Genomic DNA, 21,987 nt, shown 5'->3' with positions numbered 1-21,987 from the left:
GATATTGTGGAAGTTCCATGGTTAGATGTGACATGTGAACTGTTGTGAGAACCATGTATGAATTTTATGTGATGCAAAATCTGATGTAATATTAGAGCAAGTGCGAGTTACAATAGCAAGCAAGTGTTGTATGCATATCTATCTTGTGAAGCAACTAAATTGTATAATTGCATGTTTGGGCAGTGGGCTATTCTTGCATACATTGTAATTGATCTACTAACTCCTAATAGGGTTGAAGCATATAACAAGGCCTATTCCTCTAACAAGGACTCGAGACACTATATGTACTTCATAGACTCCTAACAACATCAATATCTTTAATTGGATCCTATTGTTTAGTGAATCATCTAGTGGGTATCATCCGCAGTAGGGTTTTCCCTTAGCTAGGATTTCCTTAGTTAAGAAATAATGATGTTATGAGTTCTCTATATGTATGGTTATATTTATCATTCAACATTGTTGGTTTACTTTCATATGCAAGTTATAAAGTAATTAACAATATTTAGTTGTGGGAAAAAGTTTGTAGAATACTGAAGAAAGAGACAACTTGAAAGATAGATACAAAGATGTAATAGTTTACATTAGAAAACTAAAAGATGATATTGATGATCTAAAATTTGGCAAGGAATCATTTTCCCAAACTAGTTTTAATGATGATACAAAAAATCTCAAGAAAGAGAATTAGATCTTGAAACATGAGTTAAAAATCATTGAGCTTAAGTTGAGTCTTAAGACTTGTGGCAATAAGTGTGAACCTGATGTAAAATTTGAGAATAAAGATCTTAGATCCCAGTTAAGTCAAGTGACATTTGAATTAGATTCTATTAAGATAGAGCGTGAAAAGTTGGAAAAATACAACATCACCATGAAAGGAGAATTAATACAAGAAAAACAACAGTCAAAGAATCTTTACACAAGTTTTCAAAAAAATGATGAACAGATATTTTATCAAAGACCTTCTTATGAAAAGTTAGGCCTTGGATATCTTCTTGGAAAGAAGTTACAAAAGAAAGATGAGATTAGGATAGAACCAGATTCTATGGAAGAAATCCCTAAAGAAAAGCTCAAGTGGTTTGATGAAGTTGAGAAAACTGAATTGACAAAGAAATTGAACTTAGAACAAAAACGCAAGTTGAAGAACCTAAACAAGATGATTCATCCAAAGAGGTAAGACACGAATTCAAAGGTAGATGTTTCATATGAAATGAAGTTGGACATATGAAGAAAGATTGTATAGGTAAGTCTTTTAAACCTATTATAGTTTCTATTGTTATAATTGTCATGATTATGGACATAAGGCAGTAGAATGTAAGAAACCTAAGTTTGTTGATGATAATAAGAATAGTAGAATGTTTAGGAATACTAAACTTACAAGTAATGGAAGAAATAGATCACAGAGAAGATCTAATGATGGAGAGAAATCTAATGGTGAGAGGAAGCAGTTTGTTTGTTTCAAATGTAACAATCTTAGACATATTGCAAGGAATTGTAGAGAACCTAAGAGTCAGAATGGGAACAATCAGAGGAGAAATGCACCTATATGTCAGTTACACAATAACTTTGGACACATGGCAAGATTTTTTAGAATGGATAGGGGGAACTTTAACAAGAACTCTAATCACATAAGGGACAACAACATGAATGATAGAAGGAATGAAAATGGAGGCAACAACAGTCAAAAAGAAGTTGCCAAGGAACACGTTGATGAATTCAAAGAAGCATTTGTGAAGACTTACAATCCAGAGAGTTCACATACAATATTGGAAGAACAATTATTTGATGCACCTGACGGAAAGTTGAAGTCACAGATTATTTGTGACTCAACCTATCTGAATTAACCTATTGTAGTAAATAATAGAGCATCAGTGGTCAAAAATGATGTTAGTGAGTGAGTTAGATATTTCATACTTAAAAAAAGGTAGATGACATAGAGAGAAAGATATGGTTCAGTGTGCAAGTCTTGATGTGGTCATAGTAAGTGGGAATTGTAAGATCAAGGTCACGTAAAATAGAGACAATATTTTGAGTTTGTGGTAGATACACATTTATTTTTTAGTGCAATTTGAAATTATTTAAGGATTGCAAATAATATTTGGTGTACCATTTGTTCATGCAAAGTGTCTTGAGCGAATTGAAGAGTGATTTGACAACAATTGAAGTGCGAAGCAAGTTTGTAAAGATGAAAGTTGTAGAAGTCCTAAATCACAAATTTGAGGTATTTTAGGGAATATTGAATCTAGTTTCTTGAAGAATTTATAGTTATTGAGGAATGGCTAGTCAAAGAGTGGATGCTATTAGTGATAGACCAAGGTGTGAGTTCAAGAAACACCCATTTGTTTCTTTACTAGATAATCATCTAGGAAAATTTTTGCAAGTTCTAGAAAATGTGTTACATGTAGAGGATATAAGGAATTGTATACATCGCAAAATTGAGAGTATAGGTGATGAGGAGATTCAAAAGGACTTAGGAGCCATGTGTAATAATGAATTTTCCTTGAAGTCTAAGTTTTTGCACCTTGAAGATTTGAATTTGGTGAAGTATATATTCTATATAGAATTTGGCAATCCCAAGTGGACTCAAATTATATTGAGAAGAGTTTGTGATGATATGTTCTAGTTAGATGATGCGCAAATTCTCATTGAAAATGACCTAATCCACAAGGTCATAGGATTTAGAGATGAAGGTTGTAATCTTTTTAGTGAGAAAAGAGTTAGGAAATTAGTGGAGAAAAACCTGAAAACCAATTTTGATAGAAGAAATGTGAGGGTTGATCCTATTCAGGATAAAGCAGTCGAGTTTTTTACTAAAATATTAGGGTACAAGTTGAACCATAGATCAAGAGGAAACTCTAAACCAGCTAGAGTCCTTCACACAGCATATGTCATGGTCATTAAAAGGAGAAAAGTTAATTTGTGCAACATTGTCAAAGTGCATCTTTTGGACAATATTGCAAAGGTAAAGAAAACAAAGAGCTTAGTATTTAGATTTGAGTCCCTATTGACTCATTTATTCTTTTATGTTACTAAGAAGTTTCCTAGATAATTAATTGGGATAGCAGTGAGTGCATAATGAAGATTGTAACTCAAAGCTATAGATCTAAACCTAAGAATGTCAAAGACATTGATATTGATAGAATAATGAAGCAATTTCAGTCTAAGATGAAATTGAGGTATAGGATACCTCCCTCTATGGTAGAGAAGTATAAGGATGATTTGTGCTTCATGGTGGAAATTGACAAAACCTACATGGAAGCAGTGATACCTAGAGTGAAGCTCCTTGAGCCTATGGGCTATGAGATGAGTGTTGAACTTATTGAAGGGTATGTGCAGATCATACTCAAGTTTGAGTAGGATACAAAATGTCCTAGATGGGGGACATATGATGAAAGCTCAAGAATTGTAGAGTCTGAGCTCCACAGTAAGAAGAGTAAAAAGAAAGTAGAGAAGGAAATAGATTACATACTACTATAGAGCACCTACTCTAAACTCATCACAAAAAGTACCTAAGAGTCCTAAACATTCTACTTAGTTTAGAAGTTCTAGTCAGGCAGATAGACCTAGTTGTAAGGCCTAGTTCTAGGATTGGCATCATTATAAGCCCCTAGCTAACTAGGGTCAAAATTGGCTATGGACCTAAAAATCTAGGATCTTAGGCTATTTTTTTCATTTTTTTAAGATTTAGATCCATGTTGGATCATTATCATAGTGCTAAGACCAAGTTTGGTCATTATATTTGTAATTTTGCAAATTTTGCAAAAGTTGCTCTAAAAGTTGTCATGTAACTTTGAGCAACTTTCTTAATAGTTGTCAAAAACTTGTAATCAATCCTCCCAAATAGCTAAAAAATTCAAACTGGTCATGTAACCATTGAAAATTCCCTATAAAGCCCTCATAGGTAGGTGGTAGGGAAAATAATGTAATTTTGGCAAATATCGATAAAGATAAACATCATTTCTCTATAAGATTTAACATTTTAGGCCACTGTAAAAATAGGTACAACTATGGGGGAATGTGGAAATGAATCCATAAGTTTAATCCTTGAGTCTTCTCTCTTTTTCAGTTGGTTTCATACTTTATCTACTCTTGTTTAAAAGATATTCAATTCTTACTCGCAATGCCTAGAATTAAGGCTTAAAACTAGAGTTATAATAGGGCCTAATTGTTTAAGCACATTCCCAAATGGGAAATTGAAGCCCCTTGTTAGAATACAAGATTTATCAATGTACTTTCAAACTTTCTAGGTTAGAAGTGTTAAAATGCAAAGGGCTAGATTTGCCACCATACCCTAGGTGTGCATCTCTATGTATACACGAATCAACAATTTAGAATAGTCACCCTTAGAACTTGGTTGTGGATTATTCAAAGCCTAAAAGCCTATAATTTAGGTTTTTTTTCATATCCACACTTGTCTCCATGCTTAGTCTTTATTTTGGCATAGGAGAAAGAGCACTTATAGTACATTTGGAGCCCTAATTAAGCTTATCAGCCCGGTCTAACATTGCAACAACAACAACTTCCATGCACTTCCATCCTTTGGTGTTCAAGCATGTTTTATAAAACCCAAAAGGGTATCAAAATCCCTAACCAAAACATCATCTCATTTGGGAACATCAAGACTTATGCTCAAATTTCACTCTAGGAAGGGCTACAAGCAAAATCCAAATGTTGTGAAGCATTTTGATGTTATGGGTTGTTTTTGAAGGAAAGAACCATTGAGTCCTTAGGAATAAGACATAAATAGGCCAAAGTGGTGATTGCATGCCACCCCTAGTCTTATTATTCAATTTTTGGGGTTTGATCCCTCTTTTTGTTGAAGAGATCCCTTAGTGCAATTGTGTGTTTTCGTGCTTAAGACATTGGTAAGCCTAGTGATTAGGTTACCTTGCATTTTAGGGTTGTGATAACCTTATATAAGCCCTTTTCTATACTTGTGATAGTTATTTAGCACTTGGACCCTTCACCTTGGGTGTTGAGGGATTGGAAACTTACCATTTCTCATTGTTTGAAGGCTTTTGCTATCCACTGCTACAACAAGTGGTATCAGAGCCATGTCTAATCCTAAGAATGAGGAGATCCATACAAGGGTCACAAATAGTGAGTTAGACAAGATGGTGAGAGAGCAAAAGGCTACAAATAAGGCCTTAACTTAGAGGCTTCAAGAACTTGAGAAGAAGTTTGATGACAAGGACAAAGAAGATGGGTCTAAAGATGAAGGAGGGAGTGAAGAAGAGGAGGATGGCTCTAAACAACACATCCCTATAGACCAAAGGTGTCTCATAGATACCTTGAAATCCATGAGGAGGAGAACCATGGAGAAATAGATAGATTTTCCAATCTTCAATAGAAAGATGAATGCAAATTTAGCCTTGGATTAGATAGAGGCTTTGACAAAATTCTTTGAATGTGAGGTTATCCCTAAAAAATAGAGCGTAAAAGTGGCAAGATCTAAGCTGAAGGGGGTAGCCCTAACTTGGTGGAGCTTCATCCAGACTAAGAGGATGAAGAATGGGAAGAACATGATCAATTCATGGAATAGGATGATAGGCTTGATTAAAGAGACATATGTACAAAAGGACATGGATGTAGGCTCATACACTGAGGAGTTTCTAAAATTATGTATGAAGACCAATATGGTAGAAGATGAGGAAGAGAAATTGGCAAGGTACATGAATGGCTTGAAGGTACATGAACTTGTGTTCCTAGGTTTTGTGATCTAACAAGATACCCTCAAGATGGATCCTAAGAAGGCAGATACAATCATTAGTTGGCCTCCACCAAAGAATCAAGGTGATTTAAGAATCTTCCATGGGATTTCAACATTCTATAGGAAATTCATCAAAAAATTTAGTCATGTGTGTGCACCAATGCTTGAAACAATCAAAGGTGGGAAGAAGACCATGTTTACATGGACAAAGGAAGAAAATGAAGCATTCAAATACTTGAAGAATAGAGTCTCCCAATAACATATCTTTGTCCTCCCTAATTTTAACAAAGTCTTCACTATGGAAATAGATGCAAGCAATTTGGCTATAGGTCTAATCCTAAGCCAAGAAGGCAAACTAGTTGCTTTCTTCTCAGAGACATTAAATGAGGCTAAAAGAAAGTACTCTACATATGACCTAGAGCTCTATGCCATGGTCCAAGACCTCAAGAAATAGAGGCACTATTTGATTCTAAAATAATTTCTCGTCTACATGAACAATCATGCATTAAGCTTCCTCAATTCACAAGAAAAACTTTTAGTTAGTCATCTGAAATGGGTAGAGCAATTGCAGGCATATACCTTCAACATTAAGCACAAAAAGGGTGTAGCAAAAAAAGTTGTTGATGCCCTTAGTAGGAGGATTGATCTTTATTGAATAAGTTCAACTAAAAAGTTTTGGTATTGAGTCCCTCAAGAAGTTGTACCTGGATGACCCTAATTTTGCAGAAGTATATTAGATTTGCACAAAAATGGAGAGAAAATATCACACTGATTTTTCTTAATATTTGATTCAGAATGGGCTTCTATTTAAGGTATCATAATTATGCATACAAAAGTGTTCAATGAGAGAAAATATAATCAAAGAAAAACATTGTGGTGGCTTAGGAGGTCACTTTGGCATTGACAAGATAGAAGACATGGTGAAAAGAAGTTATTTTTGGCCCAAGTTGAACAATGAAGTTAAGAAGTTTATAAAATGTTGTACTATTTTCCAAAGAGCTAAAGGGATGACAAAAAAATAAAGGGATCTACCAACCCTTACCAATCCCTTCAAGACCTTGGGAGTCCATATCAATGGATTTTGTCATGGGACTATCTAAAACCAAGGAAGGAAATGATAGTGTGTTTGTCATAGTGGACTAATTCAGCAAAATAGCCCACTTTGTTCCATGCAAGAACACAAATGATGCATCTCATATAGCCAATTTCTTCTTCAAAGAAGTAGTTAGAATTCATGGCTTGCCTTAGACAATTGTATCAAATAGAGATGTAAAATTCCAAGGGCACTTTTGGAGGACACTCTTCAAGAAGTTCGGTACAAATCTCACCTATAGCTCTACCTAACACCCACAAATAAATGGGAAGACTAAGATAGTGAATAGGTCCCTAGGCAATCTCCTAAGATTTCTAAAAAATAAATACTGACAAATTTGGGATACAATCCTACCCCAAGCAGAGTTTTCCTTCAATGACTCTATAAATAGGTCAACAGATAAAACTCCATTCCAAGCAGTATATGGTTTACACCCCAAGGGACCATTGGATCTAATGGAACTCTCCTCTGATTTCAAAATCAGTGGTCAAGGCCAAGAACTGGAAAAAATCATTACAAAGCTATAGCAGCAAGTAAAGGAAACTTTGTAAAGGTCTAGTTTGAAGTACAAAGAAAATATTGACAAGAGAAGGAGAGAGGTCCACTTCAAAGTGGGAGACAGGGTTTGGGCCTTCCTAAGAAAGGATAGATTACCTAAGGGAAGATACTCCAAACTACAAATGAAGAAAGTAGGTCTCTGCTCCATACTTTAAAAAATAGGTGATAATGCCTATGAAATCTCTCTTCATTCAACTTTGCAGATCTCCCCCATATTTAATGTGGTAGACCTCACACCATATAAAACTACAGTAGGTTCATCAAATCAACAAGATGAAGACACCAATGATTAAGACTATGTTACCAATCTTCCACAAAGCAAACCAATGGAGTTAGAAGAAATCTTGGACACAAAGATAGTAAGGTAGACTAGACCTAAGAAGCACATTCAATACTTAGTTAAATGGAAGGGCATCCCCAACATAGATGCTACTTGGCTAACAGAAGACCAAATCAAACAACATGGAACTTTAGTGGATTTGCTACCCTCAAGTAGGGACATGAGTTTTAAAATTCAAGGGGAGTATGGTGTAGAGAACCTACTGTAAACTCATCAAACAACATACCTAAGAGTCCTAAACATTCTACTTAGTTTACAAGTTCTAATCAGGCACATAGATCTAGTTGTAAGCCCTAGTTCTAGGATTGGCATAATTATAAGCCCCTGGCTAACTAGGATTTTAAAAAAAGCCTATGGGCCTAAAAATATAGGATATTAGGATTTTTTTTCATCTTTTTAAGATTTAGATCCATGTTGGATCATTAGCATAGTGCTAGGACCAAGTTTGGTCATTAGATTTGCAATTTTGCAAATTTCGCAAAACTTACTCAAAAATTTGTCATGCAACTTTCAGCAACTTTTTAAAAGTTGTCAAAAACCTATAATCACACCTCCAAATAGATAAACTATTAAAAATGGTCATGTAACCATTGGGAATTCCCTACAAAGCCCTCATAGGCAAGTGGTAGGAAGAACAATGTAATTTTGGCATATATCAATAAAGATAAACAACATTTTTCTATAGATTTCATATTTTAGGCTGCCATACAGACAAATACAAATGTGGGGGCATGTGCTAGTGAATCCAAAAGTTGAATCCTTGATTCTTCTCTCTTTTTCAATCGGTTTCATGCTTTGATCTTCTTTAGTTTGGAAGATATTCAATTTTTACTCACAGTGCCTAGGATTAAGGCTTAAAACTAGGGTCGTAATAGGGCCTAATTGTTTAGGCACATTCCACCATAAGAAATTGAATCCCCTTGGTGGAATACAAGATTTATGAATTTACTTTCAAAATTTGCAAGTTAGAAGTGTTAAAAATGTAGAGGGTTGGATTTTCCACCATACCCTAGGTGTGTATCTCTATGTGTACACCAATCAGCAACTTAGAACAATCACCCTTAAACTTGGTTGGGGATTCTTAAAAGCCTGATATACTAGATTTTAGGCTTTTTTCTCCATGCTTAGTTTTTATTTTGGCATAGGAGAAAGAGCACTTGTAGTGTGTTTGGAGCCCTAATTAGGCATATCAGCCCAGTCTAACATTGCAACAACAGCAACTTCCTTATACTTCCATCTTTTGGTGTTCAAGCATGTTTTATAAAACCTAAAAGGGTATCAAAATCCCTAACCAAAACATCATCTCATTTGAGAACACTAAGACTTATGCTCAAGTTTCACTCTAAGAAGGGCTACAAGCCAAATCCAGAGGTTGTGAAGCATTTTGATGTTATGGGTTGTTTTTGAAGGAAAGAACCATTGAGTCCTTAGGAATAAGACCTAAAAAGGTTGACATAGTGATTGTAGGCCACCCCTAATCTTATTATCCACTTTTTTGGGTTTGATCCCTATTTTTGTTGAAGAGATCCCTTAATGAAATTGTGTGTTCTAGTGCTTAGGACCTTGGTAAGCCTAGTGATTGGGTTACCTTGCATTGTAGGGTTGTGATAACCTTCTCTAAACCCTTTTCTATACCTGTGATAGGTATTTAACACTTGGAATCTTCACCTTGGGTGTTGAGGGATTGGAAAATTACCATTTCTCACTATTTGAAGGCTTCCATTGTCCACTATTGCATCACATACTCAAGGAATCTGGCATGACTAGACAAGAATTCAATGAGATAAAAGGAATTGAGCTAGAGATGAAGGCCAATGGATAGACAGAAGTGTTGGCAGAAAAACCTATTGCAATTACAAGACCTTCGGAAGGAGTAATAGTGGCACAATCATGTGCATAAGCTCCCATTGCACCATATGTAGCAGTTGTGCAAGTACAACCTATAAGACCAAGCTATGAGAAATCTATGAGGTAGTCAGACGTGGAAGCACCTATTACATAGAGGAAGTTAGGGAGACTGGTGAAGGTTAAGCAAGAACCTGCACCTCAAGAAAAGAAAACAGTAAAGCAGATTAGTAGCAGGCCTAGAAAATGAAGGAAAACCATGCAAGTGAGCAGTTTTGAAATCTTAGAAGATGATGATGATGAAGATAAACCTGTTGAGAAAGATCTACAGGAGGCCAAGATAGCCATAGGAAAGAAAGCATGGAAACCAAAGGTAGAGATTCTGAACATGAAGATTATAAATGATGACGATTTTGTTTAGTTGAATAAATTTGATAGCATGTATAGAAATATGGATAGGAAGCAATTAGAGAATTCCATAATTAGAAATATGATTCTGAGTAATAAAAGATTTGATAGTATTTAGAATAAGATTCTAGAAGACCTATACAATAGGTTGATCAATAGGAAGAGAAGGGTAGTAGAAGAAGATCTAAAGATGAGGATCTCATCCATAAACATGCTATGTGATGTTGGATCAAAAGAGGAATCTGAGACAATTTTGAATGGTATTGAGCCCTTGTTGAGGAACAAAAGAAGAGAAATTCTTCTAATGGGAGGCAATTATGAGGAAGTTAGGCAAGAAACAAAGGAGGCTATAATGACATATATGTCCTCAGTACCTAAGGAGAGTGCACAAGAAAAGGCTAATAGTCTAGTATATATATAGGTAGATACACCTTCCAGTGAAGAGGAAGAGGCAAAAGAGACATAGCAAGCACTATCTTCACCTCATGTTGTTATCGGTACTAAATTCATGCAATTGGATAGTACACACATAACTATGGATACAAAGGATAATCCATTTTAAGTGTGAAAATATTCTTGGCAATACCAGTTCTAATGATGAAGAGGAAGAGATAAAGAAGAAGGAAGAAGAAGAACTAAAGAGAAAGGAATATGAAGAAAAGAAGAGGAAAGAAGAATAGGAAAAGAAGCAGAAAGAAGAAGAAGAAAAGAAAAGGATAGGAGAAGAAGAGAAGAAGAAGAAAGAGGAAAAGAGGAGTGCAGAGGAACAAATGAAAAAGAATATTTTATCTTTAGTAGTATTAATAGCTAGAACATTAGCAGTAGTGCCTATTCTATTTGATGATGAGGATCAAAAAGAGCTAATGGGCACCTTAAGAAAATTGTTTGAGAAAAAAAAAATCTGTAAAGTCCTTGGAAAAGACTCTTGCTAAAGTCTTGGAGCACATGTAGAAGATAATTTCTACAATTGTAGCTAATCCAGACTTGGAAGCTAAGGAAAAAGAGTTGGTGAAGACCTTTGATGGGGAATTCACAACATTAACTGAAGTAGCAGTAGCACAAGCATAGAGTAATCATGATGCAACACTATTCAACACAGTGTGTAGTAATGTGTGCAACAATTTGAAGTCACTTGATGGAAACATCAAGGAATTGAGATAGTGTATTGCTGAAGGTGAGAAGTTATATGGATAGTTTTCAATGTTCTATACTTATCTAATTTTGATGTAGAGATCAAAGGCCATATGAGTGAGCTTCAGTCACTCACTACAAGATTGAAGCAACCAGAGATCAGAATTGAAGATTTTGAGAATGAGATTGAAAAGATCGACAATGTTGTCAGAAGCATTGAATTTGATGAGGAAGTAATAAGAATATTCTCTATTCTCAGAGAGTATCTAGCACCCAAAGTTGTAATTTTGTAGAGGCAATTGGAGGAATGTCTTTCAACAAAGAACTCCTATGACAATTTTGCCTATACTGACTTGAGTGTAGTTGAAGTGGAATCCTACGCACTTTGTGCCCTCATCAGTATATCAAATACAGTCAAAGGCAACTAGAAGAAGGACTTTGATAGACTAAAGATTGATTTTGTAGATTGCATATCAGAATGACAAGCTGGTCAACAGTAGGCAGCAAGTTTTTGTGATACAGGTTTTGACACCTTTGCCATTGATGTCAAAGTGGGAGTATTATTAGAAGAAAATCATATAGATGAAAATGCATATGTAAGGGGGAGCTTATGTATGTATCAAATGTAAAGGAGTGATAAGGAATATAATGATCCATCAAAACATGAATAAAATTGTTATGTTTTGAAGGCAATTTGTGTGTAGTTATTTTATTTGCTTTTGTTTTGTATGACATCATTTTCGGACTTAGCCAATTTTCCCAACTATTACCATCAATGAAAAAGAGGGAGATTTTTGGAAATATGGTCAATTAGATGTCTTGATGGTTTTCATTTATGGCAACAAATACTCAGCATTTCATTTATGTATTCAAAGACAGAAAATTGTCTAAGTATTAGATAGTTTGCAAGAGGACAGTGAATAGATCTTAATAGTATAGATGATGTACAAAGAATTATGCTATGCATAGTTGAGGAAAGCTTTATGACACCTTAATGGTAATGTGTACCAGTGTGCATGTGTGTACAATTAGTACGGCGCAAGTTATAGTAAGTTTAAATGTGTTGGTATTTAATAGTGCAGAATAAAGCATGGCAACAAATAGAGTTGTATGACTTTAGGAATTTTTTTGATTTCAAAATAATTACTAAATCATGCTAAGCCAACTATGTGAATATTATTATAAAGCCTGGGTACTTTTATTGGACTTATTTAGTGGTTTCAGGTCCTTGTAAAACCTAATTTTGATATTGTTTCTTTAGTAGGTTCCAGGTCCTTGTAAAACTTGGTGGACTTCATTGCTTTATCTATTTTAGTGATGTTATAGGGTTTCGGGGTCCCTGTAAAACCTATTTTTACCATAATCTAAAACTATGTGGATATCATTTTATATTATTTCAAGCATGTGAAGACATGGAAGCCAACTGAGCAATAATTTGTGAATGTGCAAGGTATAAGTAAAGATCTTATGTTACGCAGTGAATATGTGTAATGTGTAGATATTGTGGAAGTTTCATAATTAGATGTGACATGCAAACTATTGTGAGAACTGTATGTGAATGTTATGTGATGCAAAATCTGATGTAAGATTAAAGCAAGTGCAAGTTACAGCAACAAGCAAGTATTTTATGTATATCTATCTTGTGAAGGAATTGAATTGTATAATTACATGTTAGGGCAATGGACTCGTCTTGCATATATTTTAATTGATCTACTAACTCTCAATAGGGTTGAGGCTTCTAACAAGGACTCAAGACAGTATATGTACTTCATAGACTCCTAACAAGGTCAATATCTTTAACCAAATCCTATTGTTTAGTGAATCATCTAGTGGGTATCATCCCCACCAGGGTTTTCCCTTGGCCAAGGCTTCCTTTGCTAGAAAATAATGGTGTTATGAGTTCTCTATGCATATTTTTATATTAACTATTCATCATTGTTGGTTTACTTTCATATGCAATTTATAAAGTAATTAACAATATTCGGTTGTGGGAAAAAGTTTGTAGAACACTAAATCACCCCCCCCCCCCCCCCCCCCCTCAATATTATCTATTTCTAACACACCTATCTCTTGCAATGTTGTGATGACCATTTGACTTAGCCACTTTTGTCTCTCCTAGCTTTGCAACCTTCATTGAGGTTCAACATTAACATGGTGTGATGATGTGATTTATATACTTTTGCCACTTCATAACTTAAAATGTCTTAAGTGCTTCTTAGCTAGTGACCTTGCAAAAATTATTCACCTTAATTATTTTTGTCTCTCACACTATCACAACCTTCTTTAAGAATTAAACTTAACACCTTGTAACACCATGAATGCATGCTTTCACTCCATTGCGATATTAACCTCATGTTACCTTTAACTACAAGCAATGATGCATCCTTCAGTGTTCATTGTTTTGTAGCCTTAACTCATTATTAACTTAAACTACCCATGACCAGGCAATAGCCTTAAATCTTAATTGTCATGTTCATTCTTCACATCCTCACAACATGAAAATCTTCAGCTATTTTGCCACCTACGATGTTGCATTAACCATGTGAAATTGACTGTCCCTATGTACGCAACTCTATGACTTAAGGTTTAACTTCTCATTCAATTATGCAATGTTGCAATGACCTTTGATCTAATCTTCATCTAATAGTCAAGTATCCATCTCTAAGATAAATTGACTTTTCAACCGACCAATGGCATGTGTTCCTTTTGTTGATTGAATTTTCCACTCGTCCATATAGTTGTTGATACAAATTAGTTTCTCTGCATTCTAATCTTGATCACCTATGATATCTTCCATTGAAATTCAATTACTATGGATCTTTATCTTTGAAATCCTTCTGAATCCTTAGATGATGAATCATTGGAGTTTACAGACCTTCTTCTCATCAAGGAGTTGCTTATAACTAACCCACCAAACTTGAAATCACCTAGCCCTTCACCAGTGTAATGCTTACATGATTTCCCACTTAGGTTATCTTGAAAGGGGATGATGAGAAGAGAGGTCATCCTAGAGGCATTCTACACATAGACTCAAACTAGACTTTGACTTGATTGCAACTTAGAGCCAAAAGGAATAAGAATGAAAACTGAGCAACAATAGTTCGTTGATATTATTGAGGAGGGGGGGGTGAATCAGTTATCTAACTATTATCACAATTGTCAACCTTATTGAACTTTAACCATATGAGAAATATAAACTAAAACAACAACAAGATACTCATACACAATACACTAGATATGTTAACTAGGAAAGCCCTTGATAAGAAGGAAAACCCTGGTGGGGATGGTACCCACAAGATGATGTACTAATATAAATATTCCTTTTTAGAGGATGGACCCTATTAGGAGTCTATTACAACATTAAATACATATGAGTCCCTGTTAGGAGACTTTGAATCCATGTTAGGAGATTCCAACCCTATCAAGAGTTGTGCCAACCGTGTTAGGAGTTGTGGAAGACAGTTGGACCCACTGCCCAAATAGCTTCAAGGTTAAGACCAATGAACCCACTATCCAAATGATCTATTTATTATTCCTTGTAGAATAATAGAAATGAAATGGACTTCCTTGCTCTTCCTCTTAACTGTCAACCGGACTTTTGCTCCTTCATATCTTGTAACCAGATCACAAAACTCACATCCAGTAATCCTTTGGATCACTTATTCACATTTACCAAACACTTTTTTTGCACTTCACACCTTATAAAATAATGGATACACTTTTCAATCAAGGAAAAAATCTTTGTTTTATACCATATCTTCATAATAATTCCTTGAGTCAGCCTTGAGGCTTTTCCAATTAATTATAATAAGTTAACTAATTAATTACAATTACAATAGTACTGTCAGCTCACAATCTACACAAACTTTACACATGTGATACTAGGGCCTATGCACTCATTGACATCATCATATGACTATCCTCTATCACTGTGTGACTAGGCACTTCTTCATTGCATCTCAGATGTAAGATAGAAAACAAACATTAGAATGTTGTTCTCCAATACTCTATTATTATACTACACTCAGTAAATTAAGTACAACTATCATACGCCTTTGACTTAGACTTTGTGCACTTAACCACATCATTAGGACATAGAGTGGAACATGTCCTTACCTACGCATCACCAGAAAATCAAACTATTGTCCACACCAGTAAGATCTCTTACTACTATTCTCCCAGTCTTTACAGAAATAATACTATGTTGACATCAATGACAAACATAGTCATGAATGCAACATGTCAATAATCTCTAATGCTTAGGATACTCCCCCAAATCTAGTATCATCAATATTCATGTTAACAAAAACTATGTCTTTAATTTTGAAAGTGCATAATTATTTCCTCACACATTTTGGTATAACCTTGTAAGTATATGTTTTTGGCATTTCTAACACAAACAAGGGGGAAAATAGAGTATGTACATAATCAAAGGGTAAATATGAATATGCATATGAGGAAATGTAAAGAGAAATATGTATATGACACAAATCAGAGATGAGATGATCCCATCAAACAAAAAAAAATTCAAAAAATCCAAATTTAGATAAGTTGTAACGGAGCTATAGTTTCATGTTAAAAACTGAGTTACAGAATCCAAGGACATACAAAGGGGGTGTTTGACAAGAAAGTTCGTTTAAATTTTTTTGATGTTTGACAGAAATAATAAAGATAAAGTTTTTTTTTCACTAATACCAAAGGGGAATATTTTTGACCTATTGTAAGACATATTGTCAATTAGTGCCAAAACACTTAGTCATCCAGGAAGGTCAGCTAATACTACAACTAAGCTTTCCATCAGGGAGCATATTTCAATGTAGCCCAACTAGTTCAAGGTATACTATGCTAACCAAGCTCATAGTATAAATTGATTTGTTTAGTATTATCAGTAGGGAACAAGCTTCATATGTGAATTGATTTCAAAAAGTTAATTGACCTCTCTATGTAAATTGAGCTAGCTATATCACCCAAGTTCCACAGTGTTATGCAAGCATCTAATGTTGACCAAATTCTAGTGTTACCTGAGCTCACTACATTTCTTGAGTAACAAAAGATCATCAGAAGCACTGTATTTCCTGAGCATCAGTATATGGGCCAACCTAAAGGCATAAATTTATTATTATGAAGATATCCATTGTAAGAGCCAATTTGGTAAAGAGATATTTTTTGAAGAGTATATAGCAAAGATAAATTCATTTTTCTAATATAGAAATAGTGAAATATGGAGAATACATGATTATCTTGAAGATAAGAAGAAAACATGAAGCAATTTGAGTAATCAGGCTACAAGATAGTAAAAAGGGTAGAATAGAGACTCATCCATCATAGTTAGATGCTCACCATATTATTCAAAGGATCTTCATCAATAAAAAAAGTTGCAAAGAATATATCATCTTCTTTATTCATGCTAATAGGTACATCAATCAGATCCTTTAACCAAGTGGACCTAACATTACTTTGTAGAATCTCTTAACTAGGTGCATACTTCATTGTATTGTATAAATCCTTTTACAAGGTAGAACTAGTAGTCCTTCATAATCATAATAGAGTAGATCACTAGAAGTGATAAATTGTGAGCCTAACAAGTCAACTTTATTATTAAAATAGTGATGCATTTTGGGTTTCATCCCCACCCTAGTTCTACCTTCTACTTGGAGGGTTTCTGGGTTACCATATCCTGTATCAAAGTGTTATGATATTGATTTCTTTATTACTTTACATAATGCATGGAGGATGATTAGATAATCTAAAGAATCATAGCTAAAGTATAATTGGGAAAGAATTTTTTTATTGGTTCCTAATTCACCCATCCACCCTCTCAGTCACTTGCTTGTCATTACATTTCCAACACATATTCCAAAACACAAGGATTTTTTTTATTTTTATTTCCTTGGTCAAGATATTATTTAGGAAATAACCTTAAAAGAGATAAGTATGTAAAATAATTTAATAAATAAGAAAAATTGAAATATTTACCTTACTTGATGAAACCCTTTTTAGAAAGAGTTTTGTTATACTATGTTGATGTTGAGTCTTCAATAGGAATGTAGGAAATCTCCACAAATGAAATGAATCCAATAAAATACAAAATCATGAGGCACTTGATGTAGATATGTAGAAATGAAAAAGAGGACGAATGTCATAATGTAGATCTCCTCTCTTGATGACCAACAAAATGCTAAATGCATACAATGGATCCTTAAAATCTTGAGAGAAAATTAAGAAATTCCTTTGATAAAATTAATGAATGCCTTATATATTATCCATTTATGTCCTTGGGTGTGAGAGAACTTATATTCATATGTGCATATTTATTGTGGTATGAAAATGAAGTTCCCAAGCTTCTTTATATACTAGTTTTCAGGGTGAAAAATAAAGTAAGTTGATTCAGTCACAGCATTTAACAATTTAAACACCCAAGATGAAATTGGCCCTAAGACTAAAATAGGTTTGGGTACACATCGAATTGATTGAACTATATTAGTATAGCTTAACTAAGTTTACTTATACCAATATTATCCCAAGAAGAGATAATCTTGAGATCTCAGAAACTGTACACAAGGAATCAAGAAAGAGGAGAAATAGAAATTTGAGCACAAATTAATCCACAGGACATAAATCACTAAAGGGTAAAGCTAAAAGGTCTTAAATTATGTGTGCTTCCATTTTGAGATGGCACAATTCTAAAAATTATGGGTGAGATTATGTTATTATTATGATGGGACCCCCCTTAAATCTTATCATTTACATAAGATTGATGCCACTGCCCTACTAAGTTTCAATATATAACTTTAGAACTAGTCTCATATTCACAGGAATGTAAAATTTTGAAGTTATTATAAAGAAACCTTTGTGTCAATAAAATAAAATCATAATGTGTGTGATTGCTTGAGAGTGATAAAGATTTGCGATAAAAAATAAAAGTTACATAAAATCATACTAAAAATGTGGAAACCAAGTTGTAGGGTTTGATATGCAAAATAATTTGTGTCAAAAATAGCTTTTAGTAAGAACAAATATATTTATATTCAAAATTTATCATCAAGACCCCTTAGTTATAATTGCGAGGTTTTATTTGGAATTTGACACACATAGAAGAAGTTTCTTAGGTGTGTAATTGTAACCTCCTTTAATCAACCAATATTTCTCAAATGATGTCTAATTAAGTATTCTCATATGTAACAAATACCATGTAAGAATTTTCCTTAGATAATGAATAAAAATACTAAGATATAAGAGCTCAATGAATAACAAAAGAGAGAAAGGAAAATCTTATGATCCTTGATTGATGAAATTCAATAATGATCAATAAAAAAATAAATCACAATTAAATACAATGTTGATAGGCCTAAATATATAGTCAATGTATAACAACTAGGAGATATGTAAATGATAAGATTTTAACAACTAGGTGTACCACATGTCCATTAAATGTGAATCATCCTCAAGTATGTGTAAATGTGTGCAATATTGAGGATGGTACTATGACAAATGTACCAAAGGTGAATCTTACACACAAAGAAGAATGAGATGACAACTATGATAGGGTATGTGCACAATCATGGTGTACCAAAAAGTGGCAATGTTAAAAATATGTACTTTTGAAATGTCGCGTTGACTTTTTTCCCAGCCATCCTAATACCAAACCAAAAATGTAATACCTTGCCTTATTGGGTACCCAATTTGAGAATGGGTACCCAATTTCATAATAGGTACCTAATCTATGTTCCCAAATCATGGCACCAAATTTAAATTTAAAGGGAGTGGGAACTAATTGTTAAGATAAATATTGATTTTTATTTACCAAACTCAAAGGGGGGGAACCACTTTTTAAGTTATATATTCCTAGTATAACATAGTTATATCATTATTATTTTTATTTTTATTTTTTTTGAGGGGGGGGGGGGGGGGGGGGGGGGCGGGAGGGTGGCAATTATTATATATAGTTACTAAAATTTATTATATAGTATTAAATAATTATAATTATTATTTACTATATAATTATTTTATATATAGTTAGTACTTATTATATATTATTATATAATTATATATCATATATATTTTATATATTAGTAACCTAAGTTAATAAACTATATGATGATGAATGTTCCTAGGGGTCCCCTTAGGGATATACATGTGTTCCAACGAAAGGGTTCATGGGATATCCTATGACACTTTTGACCCATTATATGACAACATATGTTCCTAGGGGTCATAGGATTCTTAGGGACATATATCTTGTGTTTCAATGGGTAAAAATGGGTTATAGAGTATCATATGACCCCTTTCAACCTATTACATGATAACATATATTCTTAGGGGTCCTAGGACCCCAATAGACATACATGTTGTGTTCCAATGGGTCAAGATGGGTCATAGAGTATCTTATGACCCTTTTGACCCATTCCATGACAACATATGTTCCTAGGAATATATGTTGTCATGTAATGGGCCAAAAGGTGTCATAAGGTATCTGATGACCCCTTTTGACCCATTGGAACACAACATTTATGGCCCTAGGAACATAGATTATAGTGTAATGGTTTGAAAGGGGTCATAGGATTTTGACCCATTGTAACACAACACACATGATGATAAGGGTCCTAGGATCCCTAGGAACATATCTTCTCATATAATGGGTTGAAAGACCCTATGACCCCTTTCTACCCATTGGAACACAACATGTATGTCCATAGGGGCCCTAGGACCCCTAGGAACATAAGTTGTCATGTATTTGATTGAAATAGGTCATAAGTTATCCTATGACCCCTTTTAACCCATTTGAACATAATATGTTTGTCACTAGGAGTCTTAGGACCCACAAGAACATATTTTGTCATGTAATAGGTCGAGAGGGAGCATGGGATATCCTTTAACCCCATTCAACCCATTGGAATACAACATGTAAGTCCCTAGGGATCCTAGGAACCCTATGAACATATTTTTTCATCTAATGGGTTGAAATGTGTCATGACATTCCCTATGACCCCTTTCTACCAATTCAAAAGCAAGATGTATGTCTCTAGGGGTCATGAGAACCCTAAGAACATATGTTGTCATGTAATGGGTTGAAAGGGGTCATAGAGTATCCTATGACCCATTTTGAAACATCACAACATGTCATGTATGTCCCTAGGGATCCTAGGACCCCTAAGGACATACATCATGTGTTTAAATGGGTCAAAAGGGTTCGTAGGGTTCCCTGTGACCCATTTGACCCATTAAATGATAACATGTATTCATAGGGGTCCTAGGACCCCTAGAAAAATCTATCATGTGTTAAAATAATTTGAAAGGGGTCATAGAGTACCACATGACCCATTTCAACACATTATATGACAACATATGTTCCTAGGGACATAAATCATGTGTTTAAATAGGTTCAAAGAGGTCATAGAAAACCTATGACCCCTTTTGACCCATTAAATGATAGCATATGTTCCTCAGGGTCCTAGGACCCCTAGGAACATATATCATATATTTGAATGAGTCCAAAGGGATCATAGAGTACCCTATGACCCCTTTCGACACATTTCATCATAACATACGTCTTTAGGGCTCCTAGGACCCCTAGGGACCTAAAGGGCTTAGAGGATAACCTCTGACCACTTTTGACACATTTCATGACAACATATGTCCTTAGGAGTCCTAGGACCCCTAGGGACCTATTTCATTTGTTTTAATGGGTCAAAAGGAGTCCCATTTGATGCATTCATTACAACATATGTCCCTCGGGGTCCTAGGTTACCTAAGGACCTATTAAATTTGTTTAAATGGGTCGAAAGGGGTCACAAGATAGCCTATGACCACTTTCAACACATTTCATGACAACATATGTCCCTAAGGGTCGTAGGAACTCTAGGGAACTAATTCATTTGTTTGAATGCATTGAAAGGGGTCATAAGATAACCTATAACCCCTTTCAAAAAAATTCATGACAACATATGTGTCTAAGGATCCTAGAACCCCTAGGGAACTATTTTATTTATTTAAATGGATCTAAAGGGGTCATATGATAACTTATGATCCCTTTTGACATGTTTCATGAAAATATATGTCCCTAAGGATCCTAGGACCCCTAGGGACATATTATAAACATTTATATCCAGGTCAAAAAGGATCATAGGATAACCTATGACCCCTTTCAACACATTTCATGACAAGGGACCTATTTCATTTGTTCAAATGGGTCAAAAGGGGTCATAGGATAACCTATAACCCCTTTACACATTTTATTACAACATATGTCCTGAGGGGTTCTAGGATCACTAGGGACATATTGTAATTGCTCATATGTGTTGAAAGGGGTTTAGAATAACCTATGACCCTTTTCAACACATTTCATGAAAAGATATAGCCCTAGGGGTCCTATGATCCCTAGGGACATATTATATTTGTTCATATGAGTTGAAAGGGGTCATAGAGTACTCTAGGACCCCTTTCGACCCATTAAATGAGAACATATGCTCCTATGCATCCTAGGACCCCTAGGAACATATATCATGTGTTCAAATGAGTCAAAAGGGGTCATCGAGTACCTTAGCCCCTCTTTCAACCTATTATATGACAGCATATATAGGTACATACATGATGTGGTTGAATGAAGCAAAAGGAGTCATAGGTTAAACTATGACCCCTATCAACCTATTATATGACAACATATGTTCTTAAGGGTCCTAGGACCCCTAGGGACATACAGCATGTGTTTGAATGGGTCGAATGGGGTCATAGGGTGCCCTATGACCCCTTTTAGCCCATTAAATGAGAACATATATTCCTAAGGGTCATAGGACCCCTTGGAACATATATCATGTGTTCAAATGAGTCAAAAGGGGTCAGAGAGTATTCTGTAACCCATTTCAATTGATTATATGACAACACATGTTCCTAGGGCTCCTAGGACCCCTA

This window comes from Cupressus sempervirens, chromosome 7 (assembly GCF_028749045.1).
Source record: "Cupressus sempervirens isolate cs-2001-9-10 chromosome 7, ASM2874904v1, whole genome shotgun sequence".
Classification (NCBI taxonomy): domain Eukaryota; kingdom Viridiplantae; phylum Streptophyta; class Pinopsida; order Cupressales; family Cupressaceae; genus Cupressus; species Cupressus sempervirens.
This window is presented reverse-complemented; position numbering follows the sequence as displayed.